The sequence below is a fragment of the Dasypus novemcinctus genome, chromosome 14, assembly GCF_030445035.2.
Source record: "Dasypus novemcinctus isolate mDasNov1 chromosome 14, mDasNov1.1.hap2, whole genome shotgun sequence".
Classification (NCBI taxonomy): domain Eukaryota; kingdom Metazoa; phylum Chordata; class Mammalia; order Cingulata; family Dasypodidae; genus Dasypus; species Dasypus novemcinctus.
This window is the reverse complement of record NC_080686.1, coordinates 91,308,537-91,322,588: the sequence shown is the minus strand read 5'-3', so window position 1 is coordinate 91,322,588 and position 14,052 is coordinate 91,308,537. Positions and strand designations below refer to the sequence as shown.

The window sequence follows — 14,052 nt, the reverse complement described above, 5'->3', positions numbered from 1 at the left end:
GAAGTGGACTTGGCTCAATGGGTAGAGCATCCGCCTACCACATGGGAGGTCCAGGGTTCAAACCCCGGGCCTCCTTGACCCATGTGGAGCTGGCCCATGCGCAGTGCTGATGCGCACAAGGAGTGCCATGCCATGCAGGGGTGTCCCCCGCGTAGAGGAGCCCCATGCACAAGGAGTGAACCCTGTAAGGAGAGTCGCCCTGTGCAAAGAAAGCACAGCCTGCACAGGTGTGGCACTGCACACACGAAGAGCTGATGCAGCAAGATGACACAACAAAAAGAGACACAGATTCCCAGTGCCGCTGATAAGAACCCAAGCAGACATAGAAGAACACACAGTGAATGGACACATAGAGCAGGTAACGAGGGCGGGGGGGGGGGGGTTGGCGAGAATAAATAAAACATAAATAAATCTTTAAAAAATAAAAGACACTTGTTCCTCACAACAAAAGTGGACTGGAAAGATAACCATTCCAGAGAAGCAGTGGAAGAAACCTACCTACCCTCTGGGGGCGCCTAGGGGTGGGCACGGGTCAGGAAGATTCAAGTCTCACAGGACAGAAAAGAGCACGGGGGAGACTATCAGCCTCTTAACAATCAGGAAAACTGCCAGAAAGTTCCTTTTACCCATCCAATGGGCGAAAGGGCTAAGGAATGATATAGACAAGGCTGGCAGCAAGGTGGGGAAGTCAGGGTCCTTGGGTGCAGTGGGTGGGACTGTAGATCAATGCCACTGCTCTGGAAAGCAATCTGGTAGCCTCTTGTAAAAGAGAATGTTTATTCGCCTCGGAGGCGGCGATCTCAGCACTGGGTATAAACCCTAGAGAAGCACACACCTTCCAGCACTGTTGGTTCAACTCACAAAAAAATTTTTTGAAAAGCCTCCAACCCAGTCCCTTTCCACAGGGGAAGGGTAAGTGGGCCTTGAATAATGCTCACTCCCTGCTCATTGTTCATTCTCCTCTGACCTGACTCCCTCCCCAACCCCCAAGGACTCACTCTCCCACCCCAGGTTCATTTTTATGGTTTATCAGCCTCTTGCCTGCCTCCCAGGGGAAAGGAGAATTCGCACATGAAAAACAAGAGTGCCAGACTCCCCAGAAAGCTTTTCAAGGCCCTTGGCCCGGGAGCAGCTCCCGTTACAATCAGCCTGGACCTGGGCCACGAGCCCAGGGGAGGGAGAGCCCTATTCCACCCCACTTAACCCAATTTGCCAGACCCAGACAGCAGCTAATGAGCAGCCTGCGCTGCGCAGAGTCATCGATACCACTTTCCAAATCAGGTTACCAAGCTGGTCTTAAACCACTTCAAAGAGGCCGGCTGCCGGTTCCCAGCAAGGCATCCTGCAGCCAGATGGCCGTGAGTCCTGCTGCTGGCATCCTCCTCCTTCCGCCGGGCGGCGGAGGGGACAAGCCACTGCCTTTGTCTCTGCTTTGGAGACCTCCCCGTCTCCTGAATGCCCCATCACCAGAATGGAACTCGGGTCGCCACAGAAAACATCAGACGACGAGACGAGGAGCGCCAGCCCCACGGGGACTGGTGGAGATGGCCGGGCCGTGGGAGACTGCTCCTCCCACCCCGTCATTTTGGTAAGTGTGAAGACAGAATGACAGGAATGGGTGGGGACCATGCCTTAGGAAAGCAGCTCTGGGGACCTGGGAAGCCAAAGGAGAAAGAAGAATTTCCTTGCTCAACTGCACTAGGAAGTTTCACAAATAAGGGCAGAGTCCGGCATCTGATGGAAAACTGGAAAACAGAACCTTTTCAAAAGTCAGCTCCAAACAAGATTAAAGTATTTTCTATCATAGCGTTTAATCCTGATGATAGCCTTAGGAGGGTAGCACTCTTTCTCTCTCCACTTTACAGATGCAGAAACAGGGATTCTGACCCCTGAGCACGATACAAGTGGCAAAAACAGAAATCAAACCTGGGGCCTCTTCAAATAGGTCTGTGCATGGTTTGACAATTTGGATATTGATGACTTGCATTCCCTCTCTGACAACTAAACATTTTAAAAATAGTCAAATGAACCTTGCAGGGAAGCCAGAATTGCTTTTTCTTGACACTTTCCATCACTAATCAGAAATAACCTAGGGAAGCAGTTGTGGCTCAACTGATAAGAGCGTCTGCCTACCATATGGGAGGTCCAGGGTTCGAACCCCGAGCCTCCTGGCCCGTGTGGTGAGCTGGCCCACATGCAGCGCTGCTGCATACAGGGAGTGCCGTTCCATGCAGTAAGGGAACCCCACGCACAAGTAGTGTGCCCTGCATGGAGCTGCCCTGCGCGAAAAAAGCACAGCCCACCCAGGAGTGGTGCCGCACACACAGAGAGGCAATGCAGCAAGATGACACAACAAAGAGACACAGATTCCCAGTGGCACTGAGAATGCAAGCGGACACAGAAGAACACACAGCGAATGGACACAGAGAGCAGACAACGAGGGGAGGGGGGAAGGAGAGAGAAATAAAAATAAATCTTGAAAAAAAGAAAGAACCTATTTTTCACTGAGGGCCCATGGAATGTGAAGCACTCGGTCACCTTATCTCTAGTCACACCAAAGTCCTGAAAGGCAAGGAGATTTTTTAATTTTTTTTGTCTGTTTTACAGATGAGGAAAAAGAGACTTCAAGGTGTTCCAAGGTGGCTTGGCCAGGACACAGGAAAAGCACATCCTATGCATTTGGCTCGAAGTGCACACGTGGCACATGTGATCCTAACAGCTGGGGAACTGCAAATCCACCTCCAGACCACCGGACCTCAACCTGGGGTGATTTTGCTCCCCACGTGACACTCTGCAATGCCTGGAGACGTTTCTGGACTCCAAGTTTGGTTGTCATGAGTTTGGGAAGCGGTCCTCCTGGCATCTTATAGGGAGAGGCCAGGGGTGCTGCTAAAAATCCACCCACAGAGAGATGCACCTGGCCCTACAGCACCCCAGAAGGCCCACCCACAGAGAGATGCACCTGGCCCTACAGTACCCCAGAAGCCCACAGAAAGACGCATCTGGCCCAAGGTCCAGAGCACTAAGGCTAAGACCCTTACCCAGACCCTACCCACACTTTTCAGCTTCTTCATGAGTGTCATGTAAGGAAAGTTTCTCTATGACTCAATATAAGAAAATAGTACTTATTAACTTGCATTAAAACTTAGCAGAAGTTGTTTTTGCAGCCAATGTGTCCACCCGAGCTTCACAAAGGGTCGGCCAGAAATGAGGCCTGGGCTGGGATTCAACAATGAAATAATGATGTAGGAATCACTGGAGAAATCCGTTCGTTCCTGAAATGCTGCGGAGAGCCTCCTGTGGGTCGGACGACCCACCGGGATCTGGTGTGCCCGTCACCTCGGGGATCACCCTGGATGCACGTCACCAGGGAGCCCTCATGGATCAGAAGGTCCCTGCATTGCCCTTTGCTCTGCGGGACATCTCCAGGCCTGCAGGCCCCAGGCCCCACCTACTCTCTTCTTCCAGAACAGCAGGAGAGAGGCCCAGGGAGGAGCAGAAGAGCGTGGAAGACAGGCGAGAAAACTGGGAGAGAAAGCCCTAGGTCCTGGCTCCCTGCTCATGCTTTGCCCCAAATCCTAAGGAACGGCAACCAGAGTTAAAACAGCAGCTCATAAAACTCACTGACTCGGCAGCTTCGACCTGGACTCTGCAAGGATCACCCAGGACAGCCGCGACCCAAGGAGCAGTGGGAGAGCCAATGCCCAGCATCAAGACTGGATTTAACAGACAGCCTTTCCCAGGGAGAGAAGACAAAGTCGAAGGCTCCAGCACCAGAAGTGACTTGTCACAAGCCACCACCTGGTGAAGGGTCATGTCAGAATTTGAATCCAGCTCCGCCAGACCCAATGTCTACGAATGTTCTACCAGGTCATCCTGTCACTAGGTCTGGCAACTAATACTTCATGTGACCTCTAGAAAGTCCCATACCCAGCCTGGGCTCAGTTTCCCCAGCCCCAGGATGGCTAATTGCAATTTCCATGGAAGGCACAGGGGACTGTTAGGGGGCCGAAGAAGAGACATTGCCTTTGAGGCACAAAGATGTGAATTAGGCACTTCCCCTCCACTTGCTGAGTGAACACAGGTGGGGGTATCCATGAGAGGCAGTTGTGGGATAAGAAGAGACCTGCATTCAAGTTCTCTTCTCACGTCACAGGCACAGAGACCTGGGTTGAGAGGCCCGTTCACCTGCCTCCTGGCTGGCTAAGCTGTGTAAATTTTCAAAGAGCAGGGCCACTCAATAAGATGGCGATGACACCTTACAACTGGTAGGAGGTGAACAGGGCAAAGTGTCTAGCACTGGCGTCAGAGTGAGCCTGGTAGGGACAAAGCTAGGGACACCTGATCGAGCTCCAAGGGTCAAAACTCTGGGCACAGGGGTCAATGACTCACACTGGCCTCGGGAAAGAAGTCATGTCACTGACCCCAAACCTGGAGGCACGAGGGCTGGCCCAGTTCAAAGAACACAAGGCCTGGGGACTGTCCCTGGCAGAGCAAGAGAGAGCCCTGCACTCCCCCAGGGGAAAGGCTCCGCCCGTCACCCACGTTTCAGAGTTGGGCTGGCACAGGGGCGAGATGGTGGGAGAGGGAGGGCAACAGAGAATCAGGGGCAGATTCATTCCCCAAGAGCAGGAGAACACAATTTGTAAAAGACATGATGGATCAAAAGGTATCACAGCCTTGATGTGGAGACAGTGGCCACTGCATGTGCTGAAGGCAGGGAGAGGGAAGAAGAGGTGTGATATGATATGGGGGCATTTTCAGGACTTGGAGTTGTCCTGAATGATATTGCAGGCACAGATACAGGACATTATATATCCGGCCATAGCCCACTGAATGAACTGGGAGAGAGTGTAAACTACAATCTAAACTATAATCCATGCTGTGTGGCAATGCTCCAAATTAGTTCATTAATTGCAATGATTGGGCCACACTAATGAAAGAAGTTGTTCAAGTGGGAAATATGGGAGGTGTGGGGAGTGGGGCATATGGGAATCCCTATTTTTTTAAATGTAACATTTTGTGTGATCTATGTATCTTTTAAAAATAAATTTAAAAAATATTTTTTAAAAAAGGCATCACAGGATGTTTGTGTAAACATTATTTATACTACCAAATAATAAGATTAAACTTATAAAGGTTAATGCCCTAGAAAACAGATGTGGCTCAACCAGATGGGTGCCTGCCTACCACAGGGGAGTTCCTGGGTTCAGTTCCCGGTGCCTCCTAAAGAAGATGCGCAGACGCTGCACCTGCTGCAATGAGCTAGACACCTAAGCGAGCAGATGCCATAAGCCAGCAGACACTGCAGCCCACAGGAAGAGGATGTGGCTCGGGCCGTTGGGCATTCACCTCCCATGTGGGAGGTCCCAGGTTCGGTTCCCAATGCCTCCTGGAGAAAGTGGGCAAACAATGAGCAAACAGAGGAGAGAATCATCTGGGGGGGGGGGGGGCGTGGTAAATAACAATAAAGTAGATAAATAGGGAAACGGACTTTGGCCCAGTGGTTAGGGCGTCCGTCTACCACATGGGAGGCCCGAGGTTCAAGCCCCGGGCCCCCTTGACCCGTGTGGAGCTGGCCCATACGCAGTGCTGATGCACGCAAGGAGTGCCCTGCCACACAGGGGTGTCCCCCGCGTAGGGGAGCCCCACACGCAAGGAGTGCACCCATAAGGAGAGCCGCCCAGCGCGAAGGAGGGAGCAGCCTGCCGAGGAATGGCGCTGCCCACACTTCCCGTGCCGCTGACGACAACAGAAGCGGACAAAGAAACAAGACGCAGCAAAAAGACACAGAAAACAGACAACCAGGGGAGGGGAGAGGAATTAAATAAATAAAAATAAATCTTTAAAAAAATAAAAAAATAAAAAATAAAGTAGATAAATAAATCTTAAAAAAAAAAAAAGTTAGTGCCCAACAATAAGGAATTGGAACAATAGAGAGCTGGCCGAATAAAGCATAACATTTCTACCACAAGAATGATGAGCGCAGACATCCACTAAGGACTCATGATAGACCAGATACTATTAATTAGATTGTAGCAAACAAAATGACCACTTTTGTAAGCTAACAGTTAGATGCTGACAATTCCATATGGTTCAACCTAATATTTTGAGCCTTCTGCATGTATCAATTAATTTAATCATGACAACAACCCTTATAAGATATAATAGGGGAAAAAAAAAAAGATATAATGGGATGAATAACCCCCCTTCCCCAAAAGATGCCCACACTGGAATCCCCAGAACCTGAGATAAGATATGTTACATGGCAAAAGGGCTTTTGCATATGTGATGACCATCGATGAGCCTGGCTTATCCAGGTGGGCCCAAGCCAATCACAGGCATTCTTAAAATCAGAGGACCCCTCCCCACTGGGATCAGAGAGATGCAGAGGGAGGAGGATCGGCCAGACTGTACTTGCCATGGCTGGCCTGGAAGACGGAGGGAGGAGACCAGGAGCCAAGGAATGGGGTAGCCTCTAGCCGCTGGGTGCTGCCCTCAGCTGACAGCCAGCAAGATATCAGGGACCTCAGTCCTATGATCACCAGGAACCCGATTCTGCCAACAACTAGAGTGAGCAAGGAAGCTACTCCTCCCCTAGAGCATCCAGAAGGGAACGCAGCCTGCGGACACCTTGCCTGGGGCCCGGTGAGACCCAGGTAGGACTCGGACCTATAGAGATGTGAAATGACAAATTTGCGCTGTGGAAGGCACTGGGTTTGTGGTCATTTACTCTGGCAGCCATAGAAAATGGGTATAGCAGGCAAAGCATTTATAGCCACACTTACTATACGGACGAGGTTAATCCAGGAGCCCCGGGGCACACTCCTGGAGAGGGCCAGGGCTGGAGCCACTCCACTCGACAGCCGAGTGCGAGAACAAGTCCAAATCAAGTGACCAGACAGAAACGCACAGGCTGGATTTTGGACTTACTCTACCCACAGTTAGGATTCCTTTTTTAAGTAATTATGGTTATTTTTTAATAATTAATTTTTAAAAAGAACAAAATAGCACAGCTACAACTTGTCACAGGAAAACTGAAAGGAACGGTCCTGCCCATCCAGGCATGGACAATGGCAAGAACTGGGGCTTGGCCAGAACCCTCCAGCCTGCAGCAGTATTATGAAAATACTAAACTGCCTGCACAACCGTTGGTAAAAAATTGCTTCCCAAGAGCCATGTACTGCTTGCTGACCCTGTCTTGGGGCCACAGCCTCAACCAGACCCCACGAAATGAAGCCACTGAAAAAGGCAGGTCTGGCATAGCCAGGAGAGTCCTGCCACCACCCATCTTGAGGGATGTCACCCCAAGGGAGACCAGGGAGAGGTGGAACCAGCGGGGCCAGCAGGTGGGTGCCCTTGGACAAACCACTCCTTCCCACCTAGAAGAAAGGAGATGCTCTCCTTGCCTCAGGCACTTGATGCTCTGGGGAGTATTTGGAAAATGGCCAGACCTTAGATCTGGTCTAGAGCCACTTTTTACTAACTATACTACAGCATGTGGCCATGGGCAAGCCACACGACCTCTCCAAATCTGTTTCCATCTAGACAGAATGGGAACACTAAGAGGCTGCTCCAGGGAGAGAACCTACTGGTTCAGCGCTGCGAGCAGCTCAGCAGTAGGTTTGCTCAAGAGGAAGGAGATGTAGAACTTACAGAAATAAAAGGATAGAGAGAGAGACACGAGAGAAGGTAAAGATGGGACCAGGGGACTTACAGCTTCTGGAACTGAGAGCCTCGACCCTAGTTTCTGCATCATATTTATTAGGAACTCCAAAGCGGCTTTCCTCATCAGCACAGCAATGTTTACAATAACTGGGGACAAGTGCAACAAACAGGGGACAGGTAAGCCAGTTTCCCACAACAGTTCAGCCCCCACATAGATAGACAATTGCCAGCATGACAACCGGGCACCCTGTGAGTGGGTACCCTGAAGAGGGCACAGCCTCGAGACAAGAGTTAAGAGTGAGTGCCCTGGCAACACAAAGCAGTCTTCGCAGGGCACCACTCCCCAGGCCCCGGGGCCCCCGGCCCCGGACTGTGAAGCATGTCTGCCTCACCTTGATGGGCCCTGCCCACGTCAGGGCAGTAGCCACATGCTGCTGTGGTGGAAAGGCACCAGCCAAGCCCCGTTCCTGCAGAGCATGTGACACATGCCTGACATGTGAGAAGGAACTGAACCGACCCAGCGCTTTCCTCCTCAGTAACCATGCAACCTTGGTGAAGAGAAAAATGACACTGGGGACCCTTTAGTATATATAACCCACAGCCCAGTCTACATTGACAGAGGGAGGAATTAAATGCCAGAAAGGGGAAGAGGCAGCTATGGTATCACACAGCACACCGCTCCATCCCTCCCAGCCTCAGTTTCCTCATCCATCCAGTGGGCACGTGGCCTGCCCTGTTCACCTCTCCAGGTGGAGGGATGCACCAGGTGTGCCAACTGCGAGCGTTCTTGGGAGCCGGCAGGTACCTTTCACCCGTGATGACATCCCCACCTAAGAGAGCCTAACAGGTCCTGGGACAAAACAATACATGTGCAATAAACCCAAGATACTGGAAATTTGTAAATATAGACTGGAAATTTTGTTCATTTCCAGGGAAGCTTAAATCCTTCTCACGTGCGTATCCCAGTTTTGCAGCTTTGGGACCAAATGGCATTGCTTTGTAAAGGTGTTATTTTCCTTTAAACACTTTTCTTAAAACCATGAGAACCCTAAAGGGATCTTACATTTAAGCTCCCTGTGTAATCTGGGTGACTGTGAGAAGCTTTCAAATATCTTTTTTCTGTTGTTTTATTTTGTTTTGTTTGGAGCCGCAGGGCACGTCCTTTGGTTCCCATCACAAGCGCCTCAAAGGTCCGGGGCATCTCTTATTTTCATCTCGAACAGCTGCCCTGGAGGAAGGAGTGGTGGGTACTGCCATTTGAAATGAGGACGCCAAGAAGAAACAGGATGCCAGCCGGGTTTCTCCATCCTAGGACGGGACCTCCTCAGGGCCCTGAAGCTGCACGCACTCACATACTTTTCCTTGGAAGCTTCCAGATCTTCGACTTCACTCACATTTGATCAAGAATTGTCATCTCATCTCAACCCCAGCTGACGTACAAGGGCAGCTGGGTTTCAGGAATGACACGACGGGGACAAGACAGAACACCGGACCCCACCCCCACCCGCCTCCATGCAAAGACAGTCGTTCTCCAAGTGACTCTTCTCCAAGGAAACAGCAAGGGAGGCCCCAGATATGCGGAGAGGTGACGAGGCCAGGGACTCCTAGCTGGCATCAGCCCAGCATGAAATGGGCTAGTCCTGGAAGGACTAGGGCAAGAGCCAGGTGAGGAAACACAAAGGACCTGGCATTGATTTCCAAGCAGGTTTGAAATTAGAGCATGTCAAAGGTCATCACTTAGGTGGTAGACACGCCAGGGTTTCACTCTATCACTTTCTCGGTGAGCAACCTTAAAAAACATCTCTTCTGGCTGAGCTTCGGGTTTGTCAGCTGTGAATGTGGGTGATAATAACCTCATCCAATGCTCATAAAGATCGCATCAGATAACGCAGCCCCGCGGCTCCTCCGTCACAACCCTATGGGTGCTCACAGTGTATGCTTGAGCCACTGTGCTCACCCAGAGAAGCAAGCAGAGGCCAGGAGGGGGGTCTGGGAGGAAGGTGTCTTCCCGGGGCAGGGTGCTGTGCAGAAGTGGGAGCCAGGAGCGATCGGACAGGACCCTGAGTAGGAGGGCACGTTCCCAGCCAAGGTGCCGGGGCCAAGACCCGCTGGAGGAAGCCCTGGGGTGCGGCGTCCTCGCAGCAGAGCCCGCGAGCAGGCCCTCCCACAGGAGCACGAGAGCAAGGAGCCTGGCCGTGCGCACCGCACGAGCTCGGCAGGGCCTTTGGGGATGGGTGCTCATGGGGGGAGCTGGCGACACCTCAAGGCCGGGGCCCAGGGCCTGGCCCCTGCCAAGGACCTGAAAGAGGCGCGGACCCGAAGGCGAGCCAGGTTCAGGGCACGGCAAGCATCAGGCCACCAGAGGAAGCAGGAACCACAGCCGGCCCAGGCTTCCTCCTTTCTGAGAAAGACCTTCAAAGGGTGGGGTGCAGCTGAGCAGAGCAACCCAGGTCCCAGGGCCCGTCAGGCGGCGGCTGTGCCGGGAGGAAGTGCCGCCTGCCCTCCTCTCCTCTCCCTGGACGCCGACCACGCTCGGCCAGCCGGGCACCCCTGGCAAGGTCCTCAGTCCTGGCCCCCGGGAATCGCTAGGTCGCCAGCTAGCCACCCCAGCTCCTGGTCCAACCTACCTGAACCACCACTGTCACGGAAACCAAGGTGGCTGGAGCACGTACCGCAGGCTGGATGCTGCTCGCAACGCTGCGTGGAGGAGCTGGCCTCCCTCAGAGCCTGCACGGACCCTTTGGGTCCCCTTACACAGGTAATGAAAACCGAGGTTCAGCCAGGTTGAGTGTCTTCCCCGGTCGTGTGACAAGAGCCGCGCTCAGGGCTGCTGGATCCCGTCCGTCTCACCGTCCCCTGGCCTGGGGACCAGCCTGGGGCAATGTGACTCAGTTTACCGGCTGCCTGACCTCGGACAAGGCACTTCAGCACTCAGGGGCTCCACTTCCTCCTCTACAAGGGGGAGCACAATCTCCCCTGCTCTGGACAGGGGCTGCACAAAAAAAGGGCCCCCCACTTCCCCAGGGCCCTGCACACAGCTCTTAGAGGAAATGGCAGCTGCTCAGTGGGTGAAGAGGGCCCTTAGGGGAGAAGAGAGAAACGGGCAGAGAGACGGGGCCTCTCTAAAGAGCAACGAGTTAATCTCCAGACACAATTAGCAGCCCAGAAATACCTCCTGAGCAGAGCAAGCCAGCCCATAGATTGCTGCTTTTCTTCCTTCCTGAGAAAGTCTTAAAAAGAAGGGAAACCTAGGATGGCCTGGCTGGATATGAGGACATGCAGGTGCAGCAATTAAAGCAAAACAAAACTCTCCAATCTGTTTTTATCCCAGCTCCATTTGGCTCCAGGAGTGCCCAAAGTAGAGAAGGCACACGCAATTAGCTGATCCCCCCAGGTTCCAGCCTCTCCAGTAAAGTGCTGACAACCAACTGTCAAGGGTTTAGCGGCTTCTCAACCTCCCCAGCACTTCCCAGGTAGGCCCTTACCCCAGTGAACAAGGCCAAGTCCTGCTGGAAAGCTGCTCGGGGAACTGGTAGCCCACACCTGACACGGCCAAGGGAGGCAGCCCTGACTGGAAGAGCCAGTCTGGAATCTGCAACCCCAGAAGATGGGATAAAGATTTCCATGCCTGCTTTTCTCATCACAGACCATTTATGTTGACCCCAAACAAAGGTCGGCCATTTGTGCCTCCTCTGACTCTGGCATGGCCATTCCAAGGAATACTGAGGACATGTCAGACACCCTCCCTTTCGTGCAGAACCCAGGCCTTCCTGGGTGAAAAAGACGCAGGGGGCAGGATTCAAGGAGCCTCCTCAGTGGCGCTCCCCTCCACCTCAACCAGACTGGTGGCTTTGTGGAGATGGGGACAGGCAGTCTTGTTAAATGCCCTTTGCCAAGGCAGGTACCTGGGGCAGAATAGGATCCACCTCGAAAATGTTACCTCCACTTGGTGAGATGCCCAATCACAAACCGAAGCTTCTCGGCCCCTCTACAAATACGAGGGACGCCTTCCCTACCACCTTCAGCTGGCGGCCAAGACCGGGACTCAAGGCTGCATCCCGTGGCTGAATTTACCATTGCCATGACCAAGGTGCTGGCTGGTGAGCCACATGGGGCTCCACCACAGACACAGCTGAGCTCACTCGGGGCAAGGCGCCTTGCCAGATGCCTCCCGTGCCCATCTCAGTCGACCCTCTTGCCTTATGAGACACAGATACATACTCCCATTACCTGTCTGGAGAACTCAGGACTTAGAGAAGCTAAGTAAAGATGGCTAAAGTCAGGCAGCCAAGAAAGCAATGGAGGCAGGATTTGCACTCAGCTCTGCCTGACTCCCAAGTCCAGGCTCTTACACTGCACTAGGATGCAACTGCCAGCCCCCGAAAAAGCAGCCTTGGGATAACCACCACCCTGGTCAAATGTCCCCAGGGTCTGCCCCACCAAAACCAGGGAAACCCTCTCCCAGCCCCAGCCCTCAAGTCTGTGTGTCCCTACACACGAGGCACACAGGACGGGGTCTCGCCAGGAAATTATCATACACATGGAGTGTGTGTCTCTGTGGAAAAGCACACACCAGCCCTGAGCCCTCTTTCTAAAGCCAATACTGAGTTGTACCTGGCACACAACAGGCACTTAATAAATACCAGTGGAACTGAGTTCCACAATCAATTACTTCTCATCTATAATGTGGGAATAATAACAATACCTCTGGGGTTGTTGGAAAGATAAAATGAAAAGAACTGCAAACTGGGGTCCAAATTTTTATCTATGAACTTCCCAATTTCTGATAACATTTATACTGTTGGTTCAAACAGAAAGAGAAACACAGAATGTGTGGAGAGCCTAGCACCAAAGCCCACAGTATTGGGGATGTTGTGTGTGTGTGTGTGTGTGTGTGTGTGTATACACGCACACACAGTCTCTGTATATCCACTACTTACAGAGACAGATGCGTATGTGGTTCTTTAGCTGGCAATGGAAGAAGAGGCCCTGGCCTGAGGATGGTGAGACAGGTGTGCTTGGAATTCATCAGGTACAGGGTCCACAAAGAGCTGACCTGCGGAGGGGATCCGGAGCCCGGAGACATGTCGCTTGCATGGGGAGGGTGATGAAAAGGGTCCCAGGAGGGGTGGGGGACAGAGCAGCAACAGTGCTCATTCCCTTGAGGGTTCACCGTCCTTGTCTCACGGACAGGATAGATAGAAAGTTCGCGCAATCCATGTTCTCACATGGCCATCAACCGTCCCTCTGCCAGGAGAGGAGAAGCACCCAGCGCCCACCGGCTAGGAAGGAGGGGACGGCAGAAACACGGGCACTTGACCAGCTCTCCACACCCCACCCAGGGCTCCCGACACCCGCGCCCGGGCGCCTCCCTCCCGCCAGGCGCTGGAAATGCGGCACGTGGACAACAGTTCACGCCGTTCCGAGCAGTGATGCAGGTCCCGCTCCTAAGGTACGCTCCCACCCCCGGCCAGGAGGTCAGCCGCCGCGCCGTGGTGTTCACGGAATCCAGGAGGAATTCGATAAAGGAAGCGCGGGGACAGGGCGAGAGGAGGAAACGGGCGAAGCAGCCCTGCCAAGGTTTCCAGAGGAAATGAGTAACCAGTTGTTATGCAGCGACGCGCTGCCCAGCGAGGAAGTGGCATTGTCTGCAGGCCGGCTGCGGGGCCTTACATAACAGGCGCCCCCTCTCACTTTCTGGCCACAGCCGTATTTGGGGATTGGCAAACACATCTGTCCCTTCTGTCCCGCGTAAACACCGGCTTTAGGGGCGTCGTGGAGCCAAGTCTGGGCCGGAGTCGGTGAAACGGACTCCGACGTCTCAGAGGCCGTGGTGCCTCTGGCTCACATCCGCCGAGGGGCAGCACAGCCAAGTGGGTGAGCCCAGACCCTGGAGCATCCGTCCACCTGGAGTCTGGCCTCGCCACCTCCCAGCTGTGTGATCTGGGCAGGCTGCTCAGCGGCCCTGGGCCTTGGTCGCCAAACAGGGAAACTCTTGCCCCCGGATCCTGGGGCGCTGAGGATGGAGGCGCATCATCCGCGTAAAGTGCTCGGATAACTGCTTCCCATGACAAAAGCTTTCAGTGATGTGCCAAATGATGGATGCAGACATCCTGCTGAGACAAGTAACGAAGTCGAGAGTGAAAGGAAGCGTCCTGGAGCCTGGGGTGGGGCCGGGGCAGAGTCTGTGAAGGAGTGGAGTGGTCACTTCCACCGGGCTCTGTGGAAACGAAACTGAACAAGGACATACCGCAGCCCCCAAAAGCCGCTAGCAGAGGGGGGCAAGGAAACAAGACACACTGAGCTCTTGCTGGAGACCCAGGAAGATACTAGCCACTTAAAACAAAATCTGATTCAACTCACACTTACAGCCCATGGTGCCGG

The 14,052-nt window shown here is 53.1% G+C and overlaps 1 long non-coding RNA gene across 10 annotated transcripts in view; it reads right to left on the bottom strand.

The window, feature by feature from the left end:
- Positions 1–14,052, bottom strand: part of LOC101412618 (uncharacterized) — a 405,636-nt gene that overhangs the window by 281,193 nt on the left and 110,391 nt on the right. The gene's annotated exons all lie outside the window — the stretch shown is intronic.